The 27515-nt window shown below is 46.6% G+C and overlaps 1 pseudogene; it reads left to right on the forward strand.

The window, feature by feature from the left end:
• Positions 1 to 21643: 21643 nt before the first annotated feature.
• LOC139227741 (large ribosomal subunit protein eL20 pseudogene) lies at positions 21644 to 22180 on the forward strand (annotated as a pseudogene).
• Positions 22181 to 27515: the final 5335 nt, after the last annotated feature.

A 27515-nucleotide genomic window follows, 5' to 3' on the forward strand; every position in this document is an offset into this window, starting at 1 on the left:
ATATGTAAATTAAAGTCACCCATGATAACTGCTGCACCCTTATTGCATTCATCCTTTATTTCTTGTTTGATGCTGTCCCCAACCTCACTACTACTGTTTGGTTGTCTGTACACAACACCCCCACGAGTGTTTTCTGCCCTTTGGTATTCCGCAGCTCTACCCATACAGATTCCACATCATCCAAGCTAATGTCCTTCCTTACTATTGCATTAATTTCCTCTTTAACGAGCAATGCCACCCCGCCTCCTTTTCCTTTCTGTCTATCCTTCCTAAATGTTGAATACCCCTGGATGTTGAGTTCCCAGCCTTGGTCACCCTGGAGCCATAGCTCCGTGATGAAAATTACATCATACCCGTTAACTGCTATCTGCGGAGTTAATTCGTCTCCCTTATTCCGAATACTCCTCGCATTGAGGCACAGAGCCTTCAGGCTTGTCTTTCTAACACACTTTGCCCCTTTATAATTTTGCTGTAACGTGGCCCTTTTTGCTTTTTGCCTGAGGTTTCTCTGCCCTCCACTTTTACTTTTTTTCTTTCTATCTTTTGCTTTTGCCCCCATTCTACTTCCCTCTGTCTCCCTGCATAGGTTCCCAACCCCCTTCATATTAGTTTAACTCCTTCCCAACAGCACTAACAAACACTCCCCCTCGGACATTAGTTCCGGTCTTGCCCAGGTCCAGACCATCCGGTTTGCACTTGTCCTACCTCCCCCAGAACCGTTTCGAATGTCCCAGGAATTTGAATCCTTCCCTTCTGCACCACTCCTCAAGCCACGTATTCGTCTGAGCTATCCTGCGATTCCTACTCTGACTAGCATGTGGCACTGGTTGCAACCCTGAGATTACTACTTTTGAGGTCCTACTTTTTAATTTAGCTCCAGCTCCCTAAATTCGTCTCGTAGGACCTCATCCCATTTTTTACCTATATCGTTGGTACCTATATGCACCACGACAACTGGCTGTTCACCCTCCCTTTTCAAAATGTCCTGCACCCGCTCCGAGACATCCTTGACCCTTGCACCAGGGAGGCAACAAACCATCCTGGACTCTCGGTTGCAGCCGCAGAAACGTCTATCTATTCCCCCTACCACTTTAGCTCTCCCACTCTTTTTCCTGCCCTCCTGTACCCATGATGCCATGAACTTGGCTGCTGCTGCTCTCCCCTGATGAGTCATCCCCCTCAACATTACCCAAAGTGGTGTATCTGTATTGCAGGGGGATGACCACAGGGGACCCCTGCACTACCTTCCTTGCACTGCTCTTCCTGTTGGTCACCCATTCCCTATCTGGCTGTGTACCCTTTACCTGCGGTAAGACCCACTCACTAAACGTGCTATTCACATCATTCTCAGCATCGTGTATGCTCCAGAGTAAATTCACCCGCAGCTTCAGTGCCGCAATGCGGGTCTGTCAGGAGCTGCAGGCAGATGCACTTCCCGCACATGTAGTCATCAGAAGTGTCCATGACTTCCCACATATTACGTGTCCGAGCTCTCCTGCCATGACTTAATCCTTAGATTAACTTAATTTGGCAACAACAATGCTGAAAGGTTACTTACTGATAAAGAAAAGAAAGAGAAAAACTACTCACCAATCACCAACCAATCACTTACCCCCTTGTCTGTGATGTCACCTTTCGATTTCTTTCTACTTTTTTGCCTTCTCTTCCAGCTGCAGCTGGACCAGCTGTCCTTTATAGGCCGCTGCCTCCTCGAACTCCCGCCTCTCACGAACTCCCCAGACACCCGACTGCTGGGCCTTTATAGGCCGCTGGCTCCTCGAACTCCTGCCTCTCACGAACTCCCCGGACACCCGACTGCTGGGCCTTTATAGGCCACTGCCTCCTCGAACTCCTGCCTCTCCTAACTTCCTGGACACCCAATATTGAAATATGAATATATTAAAATATGAAACTTAGAATGTTGCGAAGAATAATAGTAAGCCTGAGGATTGGGAGAGTTTCAGAAACCAGCAAAGGATAACCAAAAAATTGATAAAAGTAAAAATACAGACTATGAGAGTAAACTAACAAGTAATATAAAAACAGACTGTAAGAGCTTCTACAAGTATGTAAAGAGGGAGAGTGTAGCAAAAGTAAACATTGGTCCCTTGGAGGCTTATTATGCGGAATAAGGAAATGGCAGAATCGTTAAACAAATATATTTTGTATCTGTCTTCACGGTTGAAGATGCAAAAAGCATACCTAAAGTGGTGGGGAACCAAGGGTCTAATGATGGTGAGGAACTTAATGTAATTAATATAAGTAGAGAAAAAGTACATGGGGAACTAATGGGACTAAAAGCTGACAGATCCCCTCGATCTGATGGCCTACATCTTAGGGTTCTAAGGCCCCAAATTTCCCCAGCTGCTTCGAGCGGCATAGTTAGAAGTGGTGCGCTGACTTCGTGGGGGGAAAAAAGTACCAAAAATGTACCTTTCAATTTGGCCGCTCCCTTGTCATCCGGATCCATCGGCGTGGCGCTGCAGAGCCGGGGGCGCGGAGCTTTGGCCGCGCTTGCTCAGCGCGGCCGGTGGAGGGGGCAGGGCTTGAGCCCAGAATTTTGTGGAGTGCCGACAGGGGGACACATGACCGTTTGAGCATGCGCGATTCAGCTTGCGCGCATGCGCAGTGCACCAGGAAGCTTGGCAATCGGCCAATTAAAGGGAGAGTGCCCTCTGAATCATTGGTAATGGAGCATATACAAAGCTGAGGTTTGAATATTGATTTTTGTGTGGCTGAGGAATGGAAAGGAGTGCTGGATAGGTGGAAGAAAAGTGTGGTGTGATTTTTGAACATTACCTGCGTTTGAGTCCAATAGACAAATGGCACAAGAGCGTGCAAGACGAACCAAGAATTTCCTCCATGAGGAAGTGAAGAAATTAGTGACTGTCATTGAGGAGAAATGGCTGGAGCTGGATATCAGCAAGAGTGGTCCGTCAAAAATTTCACCCAAGGAAATGAGAAAAAAATGGAACCTCGTTGCAGAAGAATTCTCCGCTGGGATCAACACCGCAGGATCTGGAAGCCAGTGCAAGAAGAAATGGCAGGACATTGGTCAAGTAATGAGTGTAAGTACTATCTTCATCTTTAACTGGAATTGCACTGGAAAATGTGACCATCTGTATGTGTCCCACCCATCAGAAGCGCACCATGTCTGAAAATTAATATTTTCATCTTTGCAGAAGAAATTGGCTGACAACAAAAGGGAAAGACTTAGAACAGGAGCAGGTCCGCCAAATCTGCACCAACTGTCACCCCTGGAACAGAGGGTTGCTGCCTTGCTGAGTCGCACCGGCAGAAAAAGAATCAGCTCTGCACAAGCTGGACCCACACGCAAGGGTGAGGGTGAGTCGTTAAAATTCCCTTCAAATCAACCTGCTGACTGGCCTGCTACACGTCAGACTACTCATGCCACCCATCCTGCCCCCTCCTGTGCTGCTAACCATTTGACTGTTCTGTTGTATTTTGCAGAAGAAGAAGACACTCCTCAAAATCCTGAAGATCCACCAGAGGATCCAAATGCGTGCGCTCCAGACCAAGGCGGGTGGGGGGAGGAGGAGTCCATGAAAATGGGTGCTCGGGAGAATGCTGACCGCAATATGGATCAGGCCATAGTACAGGGCATCACACTGCCAGAAACCTCCATGAGCTCCTCAGCAACATTGCATGGGTTCACACCTTCCGAGGTCGCGGGTCCCAGTGGCGGTCGGGAAATGCATCTTGGGACACCCAATCCCCCACCATCCCAGCCTGCGCCTGGCATGGAGGGGTGCCACTAGGCAGACCCACGGCGACGGGAAGGAGAAGCCGACCAGTCTCTCCTGAGATGCAGCCCTCAGCAGAGGTGAATCAGGTTGTTTCATTGGGTGAGGAGACCAATGCCCTCACAAGATCACTCGTGGCGGCCGTCAGTGGGGTGCGTGATGAGGTCGCGACACTGTCGGGTGAAATCTCTGCACTAAGACTGGAAGTGTGGGCAAGCATTTCAGAGGGTGTGCAGACGATGGCAGATGCCATGAGGGAGCTGGCTTCTGCAATAAGGGCACAAAGGCCAGATACTCAAATGCCACTCCCACTTCAATCCACGCACCAGCCACTGGTCAGACCCAAGCCGGGCCCCCAACTCCCCCCACCATCATCACCGACCCTAAGAGAAAGTGCACTTTCCCCGAGATGTGGGTGAGGGATGGGTGCAGCCTTTCTTTGCTGTTGCTGTTGTTGTTGTTGTTGTTGGTGTCATCCAATAAAAGATATTTTGCATCAAAACTGAATCATGCTTCATTAGGACCACGCAACATTTATGGCCAACTGTAAAAAGTAAAAATCCCTCACCCCTACAGTCATGCTTAGGGCGAGCCGGTGCATTCTGCAGTCGGCAAGATAGGGCTGCTCTATTTTCAGTAGATTTATCTTTCATTTATTTTTGATGATGTTGTGCAGTTGTTGTGCTGAAGATGTTGTAATGTTGTGCTGATATTGTGAAGGTCTTTAGTGCTTTAGAATCGTCTAACTCGCCTTCCCCTTCCCCCCTCCCCCCCGCCACCCCCTTATCTCTGGCTACCTGCGCTGCTTTCTTAAATGTAGGTAAAGTTTTTCTGTGCTTACAAAAGTGGCCACATACACTGGCCTAAGTTAGTTTGGAGTAACTTTCAGCTGGCCAAATTTGCTTCTATGGCCAGAAGAGGCGTAAGTGGCTTGTCACGTCCCCTTTTGGAGAGAACAAACTAAACTAGAAAAAAAACTAACGAACTGACTTACATTGGAGCAAGTTAAATGGAGAAATCTGCAATTTTTAAGTTACTCCAAAAAAAGCTACTTACTCCAAAAAAACAGGGCAACTCTTGGGGAAATTTGGGCCCTAAAAGAGGTGGTTGCAGAGATAGTGGATGCATTGGTTTTGATCTTTCAAAATTCTTTAGAGTCCAAAATGGTCCCAGAGAATTGGAAGGTAGCAAATGTAATACCACTTTCAAGAAAGGAAGGAGAGGAAAAAAACAGTTAGCCTGTCATCAGTCATTGGGAAATGCTGGAATCCATTGTTAAAGAAGTGGTATCAGGGCACTTAGAAAATCATAACATGATTAGGCAGAGTCAACTTGGTTTTCTGAAAGGGAAATCATGTTTGACAAATTTATTAGAGTTTTTTGAGGATGCAACTAACAGGGTAGATAAAGCGGAACGAGTAGATGTAGTATAATTGGATTTCCAAAGTGCATTCGATAAGGTGGCGCATAAAAGTTTATTATACAAGATAAGGTAATGTATTGGTATGGATAGAGGATTAGTTACAGGCAGAAAACAGAGTAGGGATAACGGGTCTTTTTCAGGTTGGCAGGTTGTAACTAGTGGGGTGGCACAAGGATCAGTGCTTGGGGCTCAGCTATTTACAATCTATATTAATGACATAGATAAAGGGTCCAAGTTTGCTTATGATACAAAGCTAGGTGGGACAGTAAGCTGTGAGGAGAACACAAAGCAACTGCGAAGGGATATAGATAGACGAAGTGAGTGGCGGTAAGGTGGCAGATGGAGTATAATGTAGGGAAAGTGAGGTTATTCATTTGGTAGGAAGAATAAAAAAACACTGTCTTTTTTAAATGGTGAGAAACTTTTAAATATTGGTGTTCAGAGAGATTTGTGCAAGAAACAAAGAAAGCTAGCATGCAGGTACAGCAGTAGTAAGGAAGGCAAATGGCATGCTGTCCTTTATTGCATGGGGCTTGTTGAATAAGAGTAAGGAAGTCTTACTACAATTGTAGAAGGCCTTGGTGTGATCACACCTGGAGTACTGTGAACAATTTTGGTCTCCTTATCTAAGGAAGGATGTACTTGCCTTCGAGGCGGTGCAATGAAGGTTCACTAGCTTGATTTGTGGGATGAGAGGGCTGTCTTATCATAAGAGATTGTGTAGAATGGCTCCATACACTCTGGAGTTTATAAGAATGAGAGATGATCTCATTGAAACATACAAGACTCTGAAGGGGATTGACAGGGTAGATGTCAAGAGGTTGTTTCCGCTAGCTGGAGTATCTAGAACTAGGAGGCACAGTCTCGGGATAAGGAGAAGGCCATTTAAGACAGAGATGAGGAGGAATTTCTTCACTCAGAGGGTTGTGAATCTTTGGAATTCTCTGCCCCAGAGGGCTGTGGATGCTGAGTCTCTGAATATATTCAAGGTTGAGATCGATAGATTTTTGAAATCCAGTGGAATCAAGGGATATGACCAGGCGGAAAAGTGCAGTTGGTCAGCCATGACCTTATTGAATGGCGGAGCAGGCTTGAGGGACCGTGTGGCCTACTCCTGCTCCTATTTCTTATATTCTTTCTTATGTTTAAATCAACCTCTTGCTCTTGCTCTTGGACTCAGTGCAGTCCAATGTGATGCAGAACGATGAACTCAAAGAAGATGGTCTATTCCTGATCCACTTTCTACAGCAACAATTAAAGATGACCAGTCTGTCTGTCCTGTACAAGATTATGACTGGAACAGGACCAAAAGAATTGCTAATATTTTTGCAGAAGCTGTTATATCTCTAAATTTCGTATTAATACAAAAACCCAGCAGTGAATCTTCACTCAATACTTCTTTTATTCGTAAAATCTCTCTTCTTGACAGTATTATCACCCGAAATTCCATAATTTCTTTATGTGGAAATGTTCAAATGCACAGTAGCATCACTTGCAGAACTAGGCTTCTGAATCATGCATTTGGCTATAGTAAACCTATTTCCCACTGATACTGCAGTACAATTTCTAATAAAATATTCCTCAATTCCCAGCAATCCCTTGTAATTTTGTCATGCTACCTAATATAGAAAAATAAAGTACATGTGGGTGAACACGTAAGTTTATTGTATAGAGTGGAGATTATTATAGCTAAGGATCAAAGTAAATTTAGAGACATTCAAGAAGAATTTTTGGTGATGGGGAAAGCGGGGTTGGGATATTATAAGGAGACCTCAGGGATAATTAAGTGGGTGATAGCACTACAAAATTATGGATTTTAATTTAGAACGAAGAGATGTTAAAAAGATGTATACTCTATGAGGAAAAATTAAAATATCAAGATGGAGACCACATTGCCTAAACCATCATCATCATAGGCAGTCTCTCGAAATGAAGGTGACTTGCTTCCACGCCAAAGAAAGCATGAGTTCACATGTGTTTCGAATGAAGAATCCGAACTACAAGGGTGGAAGGTGCCTGTGCACGGTTTTTGTTAACGTGCGGTGGCCATTGCACATCAGCCACCACACGGGCTTGACAGAGCTGGGTCTTGGTCCAGTGGCAAGGATTACCCAAGTCGACTGGAGACTTGCTCTGCTGCACGGACCTAGTGCACACACATATTGCAGTGTGTGCTGGCTCGTGCTGCCCCTGGGCCCCTGGCTCCAAACTCACACCTCCCCTGGGCCCTGATCACAACCCTCCACAGTCTCTCACAGCTCCTTCGCCCCGATCTCTCCGCTCCTGCTGTATCTGGCCACGCTCCAATCACCGACCTGGACCTTGCTGACGTCACTCTTCGCTGCCGTTGCCCTCCTGTACCAGCTCGCACTGTACCTTTCAGTGGTATGCCTCCACGCTGCTCTCGGGCCGCACGCCGCTCCTTTTATGGCCCCGACCTGTCGCTTTCTACCCTACATAAACTCCAGCTCACCCAAAACTCGGCAGCCCGTGTCCAAACTCTCACCAAGTCCCGCTCACCCATCATCCCTATGCTCTCTGAAGTATATCGGTTCACAGGAGTTTTATCACACAAAATCTCACGCCGAGCCACATATAGAGAAATTATATGGACCAAAAGCTGGGTCAAAGAGCTAAGTTTTAAGGAGCGTCTTAAAGGAAGAAAGAGAGGCGGAGAGGTTTCGGGAGGGAGTTCCAGACTTAGGATCTTCGCACCAATTGTTGAACGATTATAATCAGGAATGTGCAACAGGCCAGAATTGGAGGAGCACAGACATCTCGAGGGTGGGCGGGGGTGGGGGTTGTCGGTCTGGAGGAGGTTACAGAGATCGTGAGGGGTGAGGCCATGGAGGGATTTGAAAATAAGGATGAGAATTTTAAAATTGCCTAAATAAGGAGGGTATGAATAATCCAAAAGCTAAGATGAATTATTTTAAAATGTAAGGCATCGATAAGATAATGAGGACTGGCCTAATGATTGATTAGTCAATAAATGCAGGCAGAGAGATTTTAGAGGAATACAGAGAATAGACTATCATAAAAATCGATTAATATAATGTTAAATACTCCTTTAAAAAAATGCTTAACATAATTTGGTTAAAAACACGATTGAAAGTGTAATTACAGACAATAAAATACTTTTACAGGTTCATTATGGGCTTAAGTTTTGGCTCGAGTTGCTCCTATTTTTTTGGAGCAACTAGTTTAGTATGGAGTATCTTAGAAATCACAATTCTCGGCATTTAGTTTGCTCCAGTTCTAGTTAGTTAGAATAGTTTCGTTTTCGTAGTTTTTTTTTTCAAAAGTGGGTGTTGCCAGCCACTTACGCCTGTTTTGCAAGTTTAGGCAGTGAATACTTACTCCAAACTAACTTAGAACGGAGTAAGTGTCGGTTTTTGTACATTCAGAAAAACCTTGCCTATAAATTAGGTGCAGGAAGCGAGAGATGGGGGGGGAAAAGGAAGTTAGAGGGAAGTTAGGGGAATTTACAAAGCATTAAAAAGCCATCATCAATAATAAATGATAAATAAATCAATAAATCAATAAATCAACCAATAAATCAATCAAAAAAAATTTAAAAATAAAAAATTTTAAAAAAATAATAAAAAATCAATCAATAAATAAAACATTTAAAGTTTCTACTCACCTACTGCAGCACCGGGAGCCCTCCAACAGCCTGCTGAAGAGCTGCTTGGGAGGGGTCCGCCCCCAACGAGATGCCGGTTGGGCGGGCCCCGCTGCCGAAGAGGAGTTCGGGTGGGGCCTGCTCCCGACGAGATGCTGGGCGGGCCCCGCCGCAGAAGAGGTAAGAGCAGTCAGGCCACTTGGCCCAGGATAGGGGCGACGTCCCTTCGGCCAGGGATAGGGTCATCGCGCGAAGACAGGATGTGCTGGGAGGGCCAGGATCTACTGCACACGCGCAGCTGTCGACATTCTTTTTGGTGCAGGGCTGTAGCTCCGCCCCCAGCAGCTCCTGCTGCGCCGTGCCGAGCTGGAAACGGCCCGACATATATCCGAGAATCGCGAGGTAATTTGTTCCACAAATTAGGCGGGCCTCTCCAATGCGTGCCGATCTAGCAGGGGTTTGAAACTTGAGCCCTAATTGTCTGTAGTCCTGCTGGTACTAATCGGTTGTGACTCATGGTCTGTAACTGTGTAGGTTTTAATCATTTTGATTGATATGCTAGATTTACCACTCAGTTACTTTCAGGCACTGGGGAGAATCTACAGAAAGTATTATTTTTTGATTCCTTCAGGAAACTAAATAAGATTTCACGATAGTGATAGCTGTAAGAAGCTGACTCACTGGATTTGATGGCCTTTTCTTGTTCTTAACCTTTTAATCTGCTGGTGCAGCCCTCAAACATTGTGAGGATAAAATAAAATACAGCTCTATCCAATTTATTTCTTGTTTAGATTTATTTTTTCAATCAAAATGATGCTTTATTTTAGCTACTTATTTCAATGTGTGCTTTGTCGAGTGTAAATCCGCAGGGACCACCAGCAGGGGAGATCCCAGCAGATTGGAAAACCGCAAATGTAACACCCCTATTTAAAAAAGGAAGCAGACAAAAAGCAAAAACCAGTTAGCCTAACATCTGTGGTTGGGAAAATGCTGGAGTCCATTATTAAGGAAGCAGTAGCAGGACATTTGGAAAAGCATAATTCAATCAAGCAGAGTCAGCATGGTTTTATGAAAGGGTAATTATGTTTGACAAATTTGCTGGAATTCTTTGAGGATGTAATGAGCAGGGTGGATAAGTGGGAACCAGTGGATGTGGTGTATTTGGACTTTCAGAAGGCATTCGATAAGGTGCCACATAAAAGGTTACTGCACAAGATAAAAGCTCACAGGGTTGGGGATAGTATATTAGCATTGATAGAGGTTTGGCTAACTAACATAAAACAGAGAGTCGGGATAAATGGGTCATTTTCCAGTTAGTAAACAGTAACTAGTGGGGTGCCGCAGGGATCAGTGCTGGAGTCTCAACTATTTACAATCCATATTAATGACTTGGGTGAAGGGACTGAGTGTAATGTAGCCAAGTTTGCTGATGATACAAAGATGGGTGGAAAAGCAAATTGTGAGGAGGGATATAGACAGGCTAAGTGAGTGGGCAAAAATTTGGCAGATGGAGTATAATGTGGGAAAATGTGAGGTTATCCACTGTGGAAGAAAAAATAGAAAAGCAAATTATAATTTAAATGGAGAAAAATTGCAAAGTGCTGCAGCACAGAGGGACCTGGAGGTCCTTGTGCATGAAACACAAAAAGTTAGTATGCAGGTCCAGCATGTAATCAGGAAGGCAAATGGAATGTTGGCCTTTATTGCAAGGGGGATAGAGTATAAAAGCAGAGAAGTCCTGCTACAACTGTACAGGGTATTGGTGAGGCCACACCTGGAGTACTGCATACAGTTTTAGTCTCCATATTTAAGGAAGGATATACTTGCATTGGAGGCTGATCAGAGAAGGTTCACTAGGTTGATTCCGGAGATGAGGGGGTTGACTTATGAAGATAGGTTGAGTAGGTTGGGCCTATACTTATTGGAGTTCAGAAGAATGGGCAGTGACCTTATTGCAACATATAAGGTAATGAGGGCGCTCAACAAGGTGGATGCAGAAAGGATATTTCCACTCATAGGCAAAACTAAAACTATGGGACATAGTCTCAGAATAAGGGGCCTCCCATTTAAAACTGAGATGAGGAGGAATTTCTTCTCTCAGAGGGTTGTAAATCTGTGGAATGCTCTGCCTCAGAGAGCTGTGGAGGCTGGGTCATTGAATATATTTAAGGTGGAGATAGACAGATTTTTGAGTGATAAGGGAGTAAAGGGTTACGGGGAGCGGGCAGGGAAGTGGAGCTGGGTCCATGATCAGATCAGGCAGGATCTTATTAAATGGCGGAACAGGCTCGAGGGACCAAATGGCCTACTCCTGCTCCTATTTCTTATGTAAAATGCTGAATTTTTGAATTATCAAATAAATTGGTATTTTATCATTTAAATAATCTTTAATCAAACAAATTGTACATAACATAATTAAGATTCAAGAAGTAAAAATTCTTACATATTATAGTCATGAAGTTGTGTTTTACACTTTTGGTACTTCAGTGTGAAAAGCTTAACTCCAGAAACATTTCGGGTTTTGCACACAGGTAGTCAGTCTCCATTTTGCCTTTGCAGCACCAAAGGGCCAAATTTCCAGCTGGAGTGCCATTCGGCCCCTTGAGCCTGCTCTGCCATTCAATAGGACCATGGCTGATCTTCTACCTCCACACTTTCCTGCACTATCCCCACATCCCTTGATTCCCTTAATATCCAAAAATCTATTGATCTCTGTCATGATTTTACTAAACAACAGCCTCCACAGCCCTCTAGGGTAGAGAATTCCAAAGATCTACCACCTTCTGAGTGAAGAAATTTCTCTTCATCTCAATCCTAACTAGCCGACCCCTTATTCTGAGACTGTGACCCCTGGTTCTAGACTCCCCAGCCAGGGGAGACATCCTCCCTGCATTTACCCTGTCAAATCCTGTAAGAAATTTGTATTTTTCAATGAGATCACCTCTCATTGTTCTAAACTCTAGAGAATGTAGGCCTAGTCTAATCAATCTCTCCTCATAGGTTAATCCCCCCATCCCAGGAATCAGTCTGGTGAACTTTCGTTGTACTCCTTCAATGGCAAGTATATCCTTCATTATTTAAGGAGACCAAAACTGTACACAATACTCCAGGTGTGGTCTTACCAGGGGCCTATATAATTGCAGGGAGATATCTTGGGGCCGAAATCCCCTCCCCCCACCTGCCCACCCCCCCAGCCCCGACTGGACCTTTAAGATTTTTCTCCATCTAAATCCATGGGGCGGATCTTGCGCCGATATTCACCTGTTTATTTTGTATTTCCGGTCGGGGCAGTGTTGAGGGGTGGAAATGTCCCTGGATTGGGTCGGCCATCCCAACGAATTATCAGTGCCACACTGCTACGTCACAATGTCCTTCCCCTTCAGTTAAAGCGGAGGACCGCTGCGAAATTGGCAAATACTTTTGTTAGGCCCACTGGGCTTTGGCCGGGCCAGCGGTCTGTTACCCAAGAGGGGGTACTAGGCTGTCTGTTAGTGGCCCGGCAGAACCCTTGGCTACCATTGTCGGTTCGACCTTGGAGTTGGCCCGACAATTAAAATAAAATGGAGGCGCCGGCAGCGTGCCCTCCCCTTTAATTAAATCTGTCAGTGGCACCGACCAGCGGCCGCTCCGCTCCCGTGGGGCAATTTCTCGTGGAGGTCGGAAAGGGAGTCGTCGCTAGTGGGAAGGGAGTCTACGTGTGCCCGATGGGCTGCAGCATGGGCGGCGTTCCTGTCACTCCTGGCCCGGGGGCAATTTCGGATGGGTCGGCCCATCCGTCAGCCCCTGGCCGGTAAGGTCTATACGCTGGGGGGGGCAATTTCGGCCCCCTTTACTCTTGCAATAAAGGCCAATATACCATTTTCTTTCTTAATTGCTTGCTGTACCTGCATGTTAACTTTCAGTGATTCATGTACAAGGATGTCCAGGTCCCTCTGAACACCAACATTTCCCAATCTCTCAACATTTAAAAATACTCTGCTTTTCTATTTTTTCTACCAATGTGGATAACTTCACATTTCACCACATTATATTCCATTTGCCATGTTCTTGCTAACTCACTTAGCCTATCTATATCCACTTGATGCCTCTTTGCATTCTCCTCACAACTTACATTCCCACCTAGCTTTGTATTATCAGAAAACTTGGATATATTACATTTGGTCTCCTCATCCAAATCATTGATATAGATTGTGAATAGCTGAGGCCCAAGCACTGATCCTTGCGGTATCCCACTAGTTACAGTCTGCCAACCCAAAAATGACCTGTTTATTCCTACTCTCTGTTTGTTTCAGTTAACCACTCCTCAATCCATGGGAGTATATTACCCCCAATCCCATGAGCGCTAATTTTGTATAATAACCTCTTGTGTGGCATCTTATTGAATGCCTTCGGAAAATCCAAATACACCACATCCACTGGTTTGCCCATATCTATTCTGTTAGTTATAACCTCAAAACACTCCAACAGATTTGTCAAACATGATTTCCCTTTCCTAAGTCCGTGTTGACTCTGCCCAATCCTATTATTATTTTCTAAGTGCCCTGTTACCATGTCAATAATAAATTCTAGCATTTTCCCTACTACTGATGTCAGGCTAACTGGTCTGTAGTTCCCTGTTTTCTCACTCCCTCCTTTCTTAAATAAGGAGGTTACATTCCAATCTGCGGGAACCATTCTAGAATCTATGGAATTTTGGAAGATGACAACCAATGCATCCACTATCTCTTTAGCCACCTCTTTCAAAACCCCTAGGATGCAGGCTATCAGGTCCAGGGGATTTATTGGCTTTCAGTCCCATTAATTTCTTCAGTACTATTTTTTACTAATACTAATTTCTTTCAGTTCCTCATCCTCAATAGACCCTTGGTTCTCCACTATTTCCAGGAGGTTTTTTAATTTCTCTGCCATTTTCTTATTCCCCATTATAATTTCTCCTGTCTCAGCCTGCAATAGACCCACCTTTACTTTCGCTAATCTTTTCCTTTTTACATACCTATAGAAGCTATTACAGTCTTTTTTGAAAGAGCTAGAATTTCCCCTGGGTTCGCCCATTTAATGCCAATTTACCGCCCAGTTACCGCCTGTTTTGGACAAAAATGTAAATTACCGCCCTGTATCGCCCGTTTCACCTCCCGATTATCACCGGCGGTAATTTCGGCCTATGATTACCGCCGGCGTTGCTGCAAATTGCCTGCCCACATTTGCCGCCCAGAATTGCCAAAATTTCCCCCCCTCCCCCCAGCGCTAATTTCCAGAAAAAAGCATTTTTTAAGACCCGCTACCGCCCGTTATCGCTCCGATCAAAACCATCCATTTTTAAAGTACTTACCTGACTTGGGCCCAGCGTTATGCATGATTAAGTGTTACCAGCTGGGATACAAACTTCATTCAGAGTGGAGATTACTAGAAACTTTTCACCATCATAACAGGCTGGCTGATCACTCCAGCCCATGGTGCTGATGACCATTTATGGTCAGATTAGTGTCTAGTTGACAGCTCTTTTAAAGTTTCTGCCTTAGTGATGTAAAATAAATTGGAGAAGACTAATCTGCCCATAAATGGTCACCAACAGCATGGGCTAGACTTTCCATTATTGTGCAGCTTGCCCAAAAATGGGCGTTATTTCCAGCGATGGCGTTGGCGTTTATTGTAGGTTTTGAGATCGCCGGATTATCGCCCATTTTGAAACACCCTAGTTTCCACTTTATAAAATGGGCGTTAGCGGAAGCAATGTAAAATGAGCGTTAGCAATAATTTTTTTTTCTTCTGTCGTAAAATGTTGGGGTCCATAGCAACGCCATAGCAAGTATTTTCCTGAGTTTTAGGAGGTCAGAGGTCATCAATACATGCGCAGAAGAGGAGAGGGAGAGAGAGCAGAAAGGAAGAGAAAGCTCGTGTGTGTTCGTTGAGTTGGTGTTTGTGGTTTGTTTGGCTGTTGTGGGAGTTTGGAACGATTTTTATAAGGAGTACTCATAAAAAATAGCACAATTTAGTTTTGTGAGACAGAAATACCTGTCACAAAAAGAAAAATGGAAGGCATGGAGGAGGCGAAAGAGCATGATGTGGAGGTGGAAGAGGCTGTTGAGGGCAGTGAGGTTGGCGAGGAATTGGTGATGGGAGGACGAAAAAGAGCGAGGAGATTCTCGGACGAGGCAAATGCTGCCCTCCTGCAGGAGGTGGAGCCACGTTTGAGTCAATTGACCCGGGGTGGGTGTGGGAAGCCCACCCCAAAGGTTTATCAGAAGATTTGGGACAAAATCGCTGAGGTGGTCTCATCGGTGACGCACAAGGTGCCTGAGGGCAACCAGTGCCACAAGCACTGGAACAACCTTGTCAGCTCCAGCAGAATAAGTATTATATTTATTTACACTTACATATATATTTATATAATTGGAATTGTAAGTGTAATGAGTAAATAAATTCAGATCTGATGTATTGCAATTAGACCGGGAATGTTTTATTCAAATCCTATGTTTATGGTCTATGTGCTTAGATTAAAAATGATAATAATAATAATAATAATTGTAACATCTATCGGTTATGTGTTGTATCAGTATCTGTGACAGTACCTATCGATGATCTTATGCAATGATCTTATGCCATGCCGTGCTGATGTTATCTTTTACAGAATAGGGCCGAGCAGCGGCGCACGGGTGGCGGCCCACCAGTGATGTGTGAGCTAATGGACATTGAGGAGCGGGCACTGGCACGAGTGGGGATCCACAACCGCTCGTCCACCCGTGCAGCAGCAGAACCTGATGTTATGCCATGTGAGTAAAGTATACACCATTGCGTGATGTAAAGTCAATAGATGCCACACCCACTTATAGCCATACAATATATGATAGATGATTGATGAAAGTGTTAAGTAATTAATGATGGGCTCATGAAAATCATGGTAATGTTGGATTTTGTTATGTTCATTAAATTTGATGCCTGTGATTTTTTGATAGTGCTGTTCTCGTGCATAAGCTTTGTGTAGCGTTTGAATCACCCTGTGACCCTAGCACCCGCTTCTCCTTCAATTACCTCATTTATGTTTTGTAGCTCAGCCAAGAGTGCAGTTACTGCCAACAGCACTGAGGCGAGGTGATGATCTTGCGGCGGCGTCTGATGGTGAGGAGCCCCGAATATCGTCCGTTGAGCTGCAGGTTGTCCTCTCCACTGAGGACAGTGAGGAGTTGGAGGAACCTGCAGCAACAAACTCCAGATCAAGCACACCGATTACATTTAGTGCTCCTGCGGCAATGTCCTCCTCTACCGTGGAGGTAGCGGGCCCAAGCACTTTGCCGCAGGGCATCCCAAGTGTCTCCATGCCGGCGCCAACCCCGCGGAGGTTGGTTTGATGCAGCAGGACTGCTCCACGATCAGCAGATCTCAGCGGGTACATGGTGCATTTGTCCAGGAGGAGTGTTGACATAGGTCACAAGATCCTCCAGACAATGGGGGACATATTCCAACAGATGGCCACCATATCCACAAACAATACCGAGTACATGCCGTGGATGGCGCTAGCCCTGGAGGTGATAGCCAGGAACACTGGTGCCAGAGGGCTGCCAGTGTTCCCGGAATGTGGCACTGAACCCCAAGGTGCCACACCCACATTGCCAACGACACATGAGAGCCAGGAGGAAGATATTGCTTCTAGCTCGGAAGACGTTTCCTCCTCGAGAACGTCCTCTCCAGAATCCGGCCAATCAGCGGATCTGCCGTCATCCCCCCCCCCAATGAAGCAGCACCTGAGGAGCACTGCGGCAAAGCTGTTTGGAGTCGGGAGGCGAAGCGGAAGGGGTAGAGGTGGGGAGAAGATATGGGGGGAAAAAGGAAAATGAGGTGCATGGCTGCAGGAGTTAGAGTTCTAACAGTATTGTTCTTGTTTTTGTTGCTAGTTAATGAATGTTGTGAGGTTTGGGGGAAGGGGGAGGAGGGGTACCTTGTTGTATTTGCATTTGTGTTATTTATGTTATTAGTGTTATTGGAATTATAAAAAATTTAATAAATGTTATAAATGTTATAAATCTGTTGTGCGGTGGGGTGGGGGTGGGGTGGGGTGTTTTTTAGAGTTAAAATTATGAATTAATACAAATGTTATTATTAAATTTGTTTTATTTAACATAACATTAAACACTGGTGATTCCTTAACATGAAAGGGAATAATTAAACGTAACTTGAATCAACTTTAACTTCAACTGTCACCAAGATAATGCACACCATTCATGTAGCAGTCTTGCAGCTTTGTAAATACCACCAACATTATTTCAAGCAAAGCAGCTCATTTATGAGCTGCTGTTGTAAGAGTCTTGCAGCTATGTAGCCACTACGGGCCCTTTCCTGCGGTCTACAGAGGGGCGGGGGCATGGTTTCATCATCATCCTGATTGTCTCCCCCGAGGTCATCGTCCACCTCCTCATCCTCCTCTTCCTCTCTCTCCTGAGGTGGACCGGCAGTCCTTTCTGGCAATTCTTGTCCCCTCCTGACAGCCAAGTTATGCAGCATGCAGCACACTACCACGAATTGAGCTACCTACTCAGGGTGATATTATAACTCGCCTCCTGAGTGGTCTAGGCATCTAAAGCGCTGCTTAAGCACTCCAATGGTCTTTTCGACGATATTGCATGTGGCTATGTGGTTTTCGTTGTATTGCTTCTCGGCTTCTGTCTGGGTGTTACGCAAGGGGTCATCGACCAGGTGACAAGGCCATATCCTTTGTCACCAAGAATCCAGCATTGACCTTGTGGCTGACTGGTAAAAATGTCAGATACAGCACTCTCACGCAGGGTGTGAGCATCGTGGATGCTGCCCGGAAATTTGGCATTTACTGCCATTATAATTTGCTTGTGGTCAACAACGAGTTCCTCATTCAGGTAGTGAAATCTCTTTCGGTTCCGAAAAACCTCTGCATCCTGAAAAGATGCCCACATGCCGATTTGCGTACAGTCTATTGCTCCCTGCAACTTGGGGAACTTTGCTATCCTGGAGAATCCTAGAGCCTTCTCAGTCTGTGCCTCCCTGGTCATAGGGAAGCGGATAAAGTCCATCTTTCTGTGTACGTAAAGGGCTTCAGTCACCTGTCGAATGCTGCAATGTGTGGCATGCTAAGCTATAGCGCAAATGTCGCCAACTGAGGTCTGAAAGGAACCCGATGCATAGAAGGAAAGTGCCGCAGTTACCTTGACCTCAACAGACAGTGCGGTCCTGATGGTGTTGGTAGGCTGCAGATCTCCCCTGAATAGTTGGCATATCTCACTGATGACTTCTTTTCAGAAGCGCAGTCTCCTCAGGCACATGTTATCGGACAAGTTCAGGTAAGACCACTTCTCCCTGGAAGTGCGTCGGGTGTAAGTTCCCGTCCTCCTCCTCCGCAGTCTGCCACCTCTTTGATTGGGCACATAATGCTCTTCAATATACCTTCTGCCATCTCTAGTCTGCAGCATGTGCATTGTCATCAAGACAGGCTGAGAAATTACAGGCCCCATTACAATAACAATCAGTATTATATCTATTGTTCACAAACAATAAATTTACCTACTAAAACAAATAAAATAAATTAAATTTGTCCACAGTATGATAAGATGTTTGTTCAGATTTTCAAATCACCTTAAAATAACTCTAGATTACATCAAAACTCCCCAGAAGCTTAAGCAGCCTTTGAAATGAAAACCCCTCCGATTTACAAACTGGCATCCATATTGCTGGGTTAAGGTCAGGTGAGGGCAACTTTTTTTCAGCATTTGTTTCGGTGAGCGATATTTTCGGCGATATGTGGGCGACATGCCAAAAGTAACACTCGCCGATATTATGGGCGTCAGTTTCCATTTTTCTGACGTTTACGGCAAAAAAAATGGGCGTGTGGTATTATTAATTCTCGGCGTTAATTATATGCTGAAAGTAACGCTGGGCGATAAATGAACGATAAATGGGCGTAAGTTTCTATTTTTTTGCTAAATGGGTGATATCTGGGCATTCTACCTCATCTCAGCATTAAAATGGATGTTAAGTGGGCGGTAGCGATGCAAAACTTATGGAAAGTCTAGCCATATGACCTGCAACAGCGCAGCTCAAACAAGGCACAGCTCCAGCAGGGAAACTTCAGATACTTTTCTATTTTATTACAGTCTGCTATTGGCACTTGCAGGTCATTTCAAAATGAAGAGGGATTTTGATAGAATAAAATAGGGAGAAGCCGTTTCTACTGGCAGAAAGGTCAGATTTAAGGTAATTGCCCAAAGATCCAGAGGGGAGAGGAGAAGATTTTTTTAATATATAAATGCAGCAACTGGTTAATGGGTTAAAACAACTAGATCAGGTTTAATTCTCAATTTGTGTCGAGTTAGCTAATCGAAGTGAAACTGATGTCTTTAGAATTAGCCTCGACATCCCCAATCTGGGGGGGAAGAGTAGTGTAATGAGAGAGGATTAATTAGCAATCTCGTTGTGCAACGCCCCTTGGGGAAGAGTGACCATAATATGGTGGAATTCTGCATTAGGATGGAGAATGAAACAGATAATTCAGAGACCATGGTCCAGAACTTAAAGAAGGATAATTTTGAAGGTATGAGGCGTGAATTGGCTAGGATAGATTGGCGAATGATACTTAAGGGGTTGACAGTGGATGGGCAATGGCAGACATTTAGAGACCGCATGGATGAACTACAACAATTGTACATCCCTGTCTGGCGTAAAAATAAAAAAGGGAAGGTGGCTCAACCGTGACTATCAAGAGAAATCAGGGATAATATTAAAGCCAAGGAAGTGGCATACAAATTGGCCAGAAATAGCAACGAACCCGGGGACTGGGAGAAATTTAGAACTCAGCAAAGGAGGACAAAGGGTTTGATTAGGGCAGGGAAAATAGAGTACGAGAGGAAACCTGCAGAGAACATTAAAACGGACTGCAAAAGCTTCTATAGATATGTAAAGAGAAAAAGGTTAGTAAAGACAAATATAGGTCCCCTGCAGTCAGAATCAGGGGAAGTCATAACGGGGAACAAAGAAATGGCAGACCAATTGAACAAGTACTTTGGTTCGGTATTCACTAAGGAGGACACAAACAACCTTCCGGATATAAAAGGGGTCAGAGGGTCTAGTAAGAAAGAGGAACTGAGGGAAATCCTTATTAGTCAGGAAATTGTGTTGGGGAAATTGATGGGATTGAAGGCCGATAAATCCCCAGGGCCTGATGGTCTGCATCCCAGAGTACTTAAGGAAGTGGCCTTGGAAATAGCGGATGCATTGATAGTCATTTTCCAACATTCCATAGACTCTGGATCAGTTCCTATGGAGTGGAAGGTAGCCAATGTAACCCTACTTTTTAAAAAAGGAGGGAGAGAAAACAGGGAATTATAGACCGGTCAGCCTGACATCGGTAGTGGGTAAAATGATGGAATCAATTATTAAGGATGTCATAGCAGAGCATTTGGAAAGAGGTGGCATGATAGGTCCAAGTCAGCATGGATTTGTGAAAGGGAAATCATGCTTGACAAATCTTCTGGAATTTTTTGAGGATGTTTCCAGTAGAATGGACAAGGGAGAAGCAGTTGACATGGTGTATTTGGACTTTCAGAAGGCTTTCGACAAGGTCCCACACAAGAGGTTAATGTGCAAAGGTAAAGCACATGGGATTGGGGGTAGTGTGCTGACATGGATTGAGAACTGGTTGGCAGACAGGAAGCAAAGAGTAGGAGTAAATGGGTACTTTTCAGAATGACAGGCAGTGACTAGTGGGGTACCGCAAGGTTCTGTGCTGGGGTCCCAGCTGTTTACATTGTACATTAATGATTATACGAGGGAATTAAATGTAGTATCTCCAAATTTGCGGGTGGCAGTGTGAGCTGCGAGGAGGATGCTATGAGGCTGCAGAGTGACTTGGATAGGTTAGGTGAGTGGGCAAATGCATGGCAGATGAAGTATAATGTGGATAAATGTGAGGTTATCCACTTTGGTGGTAAAACCAGAGAGACAGATTATTATCTGAATGGTGACGGATTAGGAAAAGGGGGGATCCAACGAGACCTGGGTGTCATGGTACATCAGTCATTGAAGGTTGGCATGCAGGTACAGCAGGCGGTTAAGAAAGCAAATGGCATGTTGGCCTTTCGTTAGCGAGGGGATTTGAGTACAGGGGCAGGGAGGTGTTACTACAGTTGTACAGGGCCTTGGTGAGGCCACACCTGGAGTATTGTGTACAGTTTGGTCTCCTAACTTGAGGAAGGACATTCTTGCTATTGAGGGAGTGCAGCAAAGGATCACCAGACTGATTCCCGGGATGGCGGGATTGACATATCAAGAAAGTCTGGATCAACTGGGCTTGTATTCACTGGAGTTCAGAAGAATGAGAAGGGATCTCACAGAAACATTTAAAATTCTGATGGGTTTAGACAGGTTAGATGCAGGAAGAATGTTCCCAATGTTGGGGAAGTCCAGAACCAGGGGTCACAGTCTAAGGATAAGGGGACCGAGATGAGGAGAAACTTCTTCACCCAGAGAGTGGTGAACCTGTGGAATTCTCTACCACAGAAAGTTGTTGAGGTCAATTCACTAAATATATTCAAAAAGAAGTTAGATGCAGTCCTTACTACTAGGGGGATCAAGGGGTATGGCGAGAAAGCAGGAATGGGGTACTGAAGTTGCATGTTCAGCCATGAACTCATTGAATGGGGATGCAGGCTCGAAGGGCCAAACGGCCTACTCCTGCACCTATTTTCTATGTTTCTATGCTTCTAAACCAGTGTTTGAGCTCCTGATCACTGTCCAATGCCCCTTGCTGGAACTTGCATGGCATACTGATGCATGGATGGGCACGCACATACTCTTTCGGATGGCAGGCCAGCGAGAGGCGACATGAAGTCTTCGGGCACCCTCAAGGAATACAAAGTGATTGGGCGCCGCCTGCCCTCAACTAAAGAGCCCGGCCCTGCTCTGTATCAATGCGCATCTTTGCTCCAAGTCATATTGTTGCCAAGTCTCGATTCTGGTACTTCATTTTTTTGATGAAGAAACTGAAAAAGTCTGCTGGTGAAATTGTCTATTGTAGACAGGTTTTTGAGAAGTCACCAGAAAAAGTGAAGAACTTTGGTATTTGGATGCGCTGCAATTCTCGTAGTGGAACCTATAATATGTACAGGGAGTACAGGGACCTGACCACTCCTGATGCTGTCACCCAGTGCTACCGTGACATGAGGGCTTGCCATCATGCTCGTGCTCACTCCATTCAGATCATGAAGATAGAAGAGATTCCATCGAGCAAGTGTCGCTGGCTTGCTATTAAGCAGTTCCATGATTCCAAGATCAAGTTCTCTGCCACACAGAATCCTGCATCACCAGCACAAGCCACACTTCACTACCAAGAGACCAAACACGTTCTTCTAAAATGTATTGAATACTGTTGGATCAGGCTCGGCTGCAATACACCCATAGAACCAAGAGCTGGAAAGTGGGATTAGGGTGGATAGTTCTTGGTCAGCTGGCGCGGACACGATGGACCGAAATGGCCTCCTTCCGTGCAGTAAATTTGATTCTATGATTCATAGCCAAATAGCCCCAAATTCTCTCGGCTTAAAGGGATAGCCACTTGGGTGAGATGCTGGAGTGCTGCTGTGGATCAAAGCTCCAAGGAGAAGCAGTACTTCCAGAGAAGAAAATAGGCTGCCACCCCTTTTCAATCTCACTTTCAGGTGATATAACAGTCTGCGGAGATATTCTTCACCTTCCCAGCAACTTTTGCTCCCCATTAAATCCAACCAGAGATTTTTCAATTCGACTGATGAGGAGCAACCTCAGCATTTGTTCCATCAACATCATGAATTGAACTTCCATCAAGCTCCTGGGCCAACTTCAGTTACTGGAGCAGTTTGCATGGAGAGGAAACAACATTTGCAGAAGCTGATACAAACATTTTGAACTTGGGACGTTAGCCTTTAGAAAGAAAATCTGCATTTATTATCACATTTCATATGGAATCCCTGCTGAGGCACTGAAGTATGGTGGAGAGGCACTGTTGGCATGAATACATGACCTCATCTCGCTCATCTAGAGGGAGGAGAGCATGTCGGGGATCTCAGAAATGCGGTGATGGTGACCATCTTTAAAAAAGGGGACAAGTCCGACTGCGGCAACTACAGAGGAATCTCCCTGTTGTCAGCCACTGGGAAAGTCATCGCTAGAGTCCTCCTCAACTGTCTTCTCCCTGTGGCTGAGGAGCTCCTCCCGGAGTCACAATGTGGATTTTGTCCCCTACAGGGCACAACAGACCATGATTTTAACAGCATGACAGCTGCAGGAAAAATGCAGGGAACAGCACCAGCCCTTGTATATGGCCCTATTTGACCTTACAACGGCCTTTGACACTGCCAACCGCGAGGGTCTCTGGAGCGTCCGCCTCCATTTCGGATGCCCACAAAAGTTCGTCACCATCCTCCGCCTGCTCAATGACAACATGCAGGCCGTGATCCTTACCAACGGATCCATTACAGACCCAATCCACTTCCAGACCGGGGTCAAACAGGGCTGCGTCATCGCCCCAACCCTCTTCTCAATCTTCCTCGCTGCCATGCTCCACCTCACAGTCAACAAGCTCCTCACTGGAGTGGAACTAAACTACAGAACCAGTGGGAACCTATTCAAAATTCGTCGTCTCCAGGCCAGGTCCAAGACCATCCCAACCTCTGTTGTCGAGCTACAATGCGCAGACGATGCCTGCGTCTGCGCACATACAGAGGCCGAACTCCAAGTCATTGTCAACATATTTACTGAGGCTTACGAAAGCATGGGCCTTACGCTAAACATCCGTAAGACAAAGGTCCTCCACCAACCTGTCCCCGCCACACCGCACTGTCCACCAGTCATCAAGATCCACGGCGTGGCCCTGGACAACGTGGACCATTTCCTATACCTCAGGAGCCTCTTATCAACAAGAGCAGACATTGACGACGAGATTCAACACTGCCTCCAGTGCGCCAGTGCAGCTTTAGGCCACCTGAGGAAAAGAGTGTTTGAAGACCAAGCCCTCAAATCTGCCACCAAGCTCATGGTCTACAGGGCTGTAGTAATACCCGCCCTCCTGTACGGCTCAGAGACATGGACCATATGTGTGTGTGTATGGGTTTGTTTGTGGGGCATGAGCAAAGGAGGTAAAGGCTGCAACATTTTTTTCTGCAGAAGAAACAAACTTCCAAGGCAGCAAGCCCCAGTGCCATGGGAGGGGGCCCAGTAGAAGTAATTGAGTTGAGCAGCCTGGAGGAGCCTTGGCATTGGTGGGTGACCGCCGCTGTACAACACAAAGGGTGATGCAGATCCCGTGCTGGATCATGGTAGGGTTATAATATTCGCCAGTGTGAGTAAAGCTCATGGCATGGAAGGTCGTGCAATGTCAAGTCAAATGCGTTTTAACGCATAGTTTGTTGGCCATTATTGGTGTGCCCATGTAAAGATCGAACTCCCTGATGGCACATTGTGAGATGAGACAGCCCACATCTCAGCTTGACCTACCCACCACCCCCCTTTAGACTGAAATGTTGTCCTCTACTTACAGATGGTGAGTCGGACAGCGCTGATCAATGCACACCATCCACTCACATGAGGAGTGTGACCCCAGCGCCTCGCACCCCAACGTTGTCCCCATCCCAAGACATGGACTCCTTCCTCCAATCCCCACCACCCCCATGATCACCTATTACCACCACACGCAACTCTGCCACCCAGAGTCATGAAGAAGAAGAGAGAGAGAAGGGAGACGGGCCCGTCTTTGAGATCCTTGAGGTCGAGGAGGTGGAGGAGGATGACACCAGCCTCCTACCATGTGTGCCTCCTATCCGGAGAACCTCGGCGTCAGGCTCAGAATTCATGGGCTTTGAACCGGAGTGCAACACCGCCAAGCGCTGCCAGACGCAGAGACCCAACCAAAGTACATCAACTCACACCGACCCAACAAGCTGCTGAGGTTGCAGGACGGCTCACAGCAATTCATGAGATGGTCCAGCTATCGAGGACAAGCGTCGACCTAGGTCGCCAGCTGCTGAAGACCATAGCTGGGATAGGTACCAGCACCGAATCCCTCGCTCAGCACCATTCTGACCGAATGGACCAACTCATTAGTGCGGTGGAGCGCAACACCCAGTCTGCTGAGGCGATGAGGCAGGCAATGGCTTCTGGCCATGTAGTGCAAGCCCCCAACCCCACACCCTTAAGGCAGACAGATCCAGAGGAGCCAGAGATACTGCTGCCTTCAGTGACACCCCCTACCTTCTCTCCAAGACGTACACGTCTGCAGAGATCCGGCTGTCCTCCTGCACAACCTGCTGAAGCAGAGGCGCGGAGAGGCAGGGGTGCAGGATGCCATCCTGAAGGCGGGTCAAAGAAGAGGAAAATGGGCCTTACATCAAGGGCGGGGGAAGAGAGGTGGTGGTAGCGAGTAGAGGGGTGGGTGTTAGTGATGGAGTTGTTCGTAAATTATGTAAGGTTATGTCACTTTTGTAATTATGCACTTTTAAATACAGTCACAATGTTCACCGTCTGTTGGTCAATGTCTCATTTCCACATGATGTGTGATGCCTTGTGAGAAACACAAAGCTGTCCCTCAGGTGATCTGCTGTATTACCTCCACACCACTCATCGACGCGACAACCAGACTAGCAGTGATGACCAAGCCTCTTTCAGCGGCGACCTGGACCTCTTCCCCCTGCCTTCGGTGACCTCCTTCGGCGACCTCCTCCTGCGACGCTGACATCAATTCAGCTACCCCACCTGATCCTCGATCCTCGACGATGCCCGGCGATCCAGGTGAGCCTCCGACCAGGCAATCGGGCCTCTACCCCTCCAGCAGCGACCGGGCACACCAACGGCGACTGGGCCCTCTCCAGTGGCGACCGGGTCCCCTCCAGTGGCGACCGGGTCCCCTCCAACGGCGACCAGGCCCCCTCCAGTGGCAACCGGGCCTCCTCCAGTGCGACCGGGTCCCCTCCAACGGCGACCGGGTCCCCTCCAGTGGCAACCGGGCCTCCTCCAGCGGCGATCGGGCCCCCTCCAACGGCGACCGGGCACCCACCAACGGCGACTGGGCCCCCTCCAACGGCGACCGGGCCCACTCCAGCGATGATTGGGCCCCCTCCAACGGCGACCAGGCCTCCACCAACGGCAACTGGGCCCCCTCCAACGGCGACCGGGCCCCCTCCAACGGCGACCGGACCCCCTCCAACGGCGACCGGGTCCCCTCCAGCGGCAACCGGGCCCCCTCCAGCGGTGATCGGGCCCCCTCCAGTGGTGGCAGCTGGGCCTCTCCTCCACAATGGCGTTTGGGCCTCCTCCCCTACGGCAACGGCGGCTGGGCCTCCCCTCCTCAACGGATCTCCTCCTCTTCTATGATGGCGGTTGGCCTCTCCTCCTCCTTCAGTGATGACTGGGCCTCTCCTTCCCCACTGGTCCAAACATGGACACAAGAGCTGACATCCACAGATGAGGTGAGAATGATTGCCTTTGACATCGGCAGCATTTGACAGAGGAGCCCCAGTAAAACTGAAATAAAGAGGGGTCACGGGGCAAACCCTCCAGTGGCTGGAGTAATACCTACCACAACAACAACAACTTGCATTTATATAGCACCTTTAAATTCATAAAACATCCCAAGGTGCTTCACAGGAGCATTTTCAAACAAAATTTGACAAAATTAGGACAGATGACCAAAAGCTTGGTCAAAGAGGTAGGTTTTAAGGAGCATCTTAATGGAGGAGAGAGATGCAGTGAGGTTTAGGGAGGGAATTCCAGAAGTTAGGGCCTAGGCATCTGAAGGCATGACAGCCAAGATGGAGCAATGAAAATCGGGGATGCGCAAGAGGCCAGAATTGGAGGAGGGCAGAGCGTTGTAAGGCTGGAGGAGGTTATAGAGGTAGGGAGGGGCGAAGCCATGCCGGGATTTGAAAGCAAGCTTGAGAATTTTAAAATTGAGGGATTGCCGGAAGCACAAAGAAAGATGGTTGTGATTGTTGGAGGCAAATCATTTCAGCCTCAGGACATCACTGCAGGAGTTCCTCAGGGAAGTGTCTTAGGCCCAATTATCTTCAGCTGCTTCATCAATGACCTTCTCTCTGTCATAAGCTTAGAAGTGGGCTGTTCACTGATGATTGCACAGTATTCCATTTCATTTGCCATTCCTCAGATAATGAAGCAGTCCGTGCCCGCATGCAGCAAGACCTGGTCAACATCCAGACTTGGGCTGATAAGTAGAACATAACATTCACGCCACACAACTGCCAGGCAATGACCATCTCCAAGCGAGAGTTCAACCACCTGTCTTTGGTTTTCAATGGTATCACCATCGCTGCATCCTCCACCATCAACATCCTGGGTGTTGCAAACTGAACCAGTCACATAAATGCCATGGCTACTAGAGCAGGTCAGAGGCTGGGTTTCCTGTGACACATCACCTGACTCCCCAAAGCATCTCCGCCACTTACAAGCCATAAGTCAGGAGTTTTGTGGAATACTTTTCAACTTGCCTGGATGCATGCAGTTGTAATGACACTCAAGATACTCAACACCATCCAGGACAAAATAGTCTGCTTGTTCAGCATCCCATCCACTAGCCTAAACATCCATTCCCTCCACTACCGGTGTTCCATACCTGCAGTGCGTATTATGTACAGGATGCATTGCAACAACTCTCCAAGACCATCTTCACCAGCACCTCCCAAATCCGCCACATCCACCACCC

The sequence above is a fragment of the Pristiophorus japonicus genome, chromosome 1, assembly GCF_044704955.1.
Source record: "Pristiophorus japonicus isolate sPriJap1 chromosome 1, sPriJap1.hap1, whole genome shotgun sequence".
Lineage (NCBI taxonomy): Eukaryota > Metazoa > Chordata > Chondrichthyes > Pristiophoridae > Pristiophorus > Pristiophorus japonicus.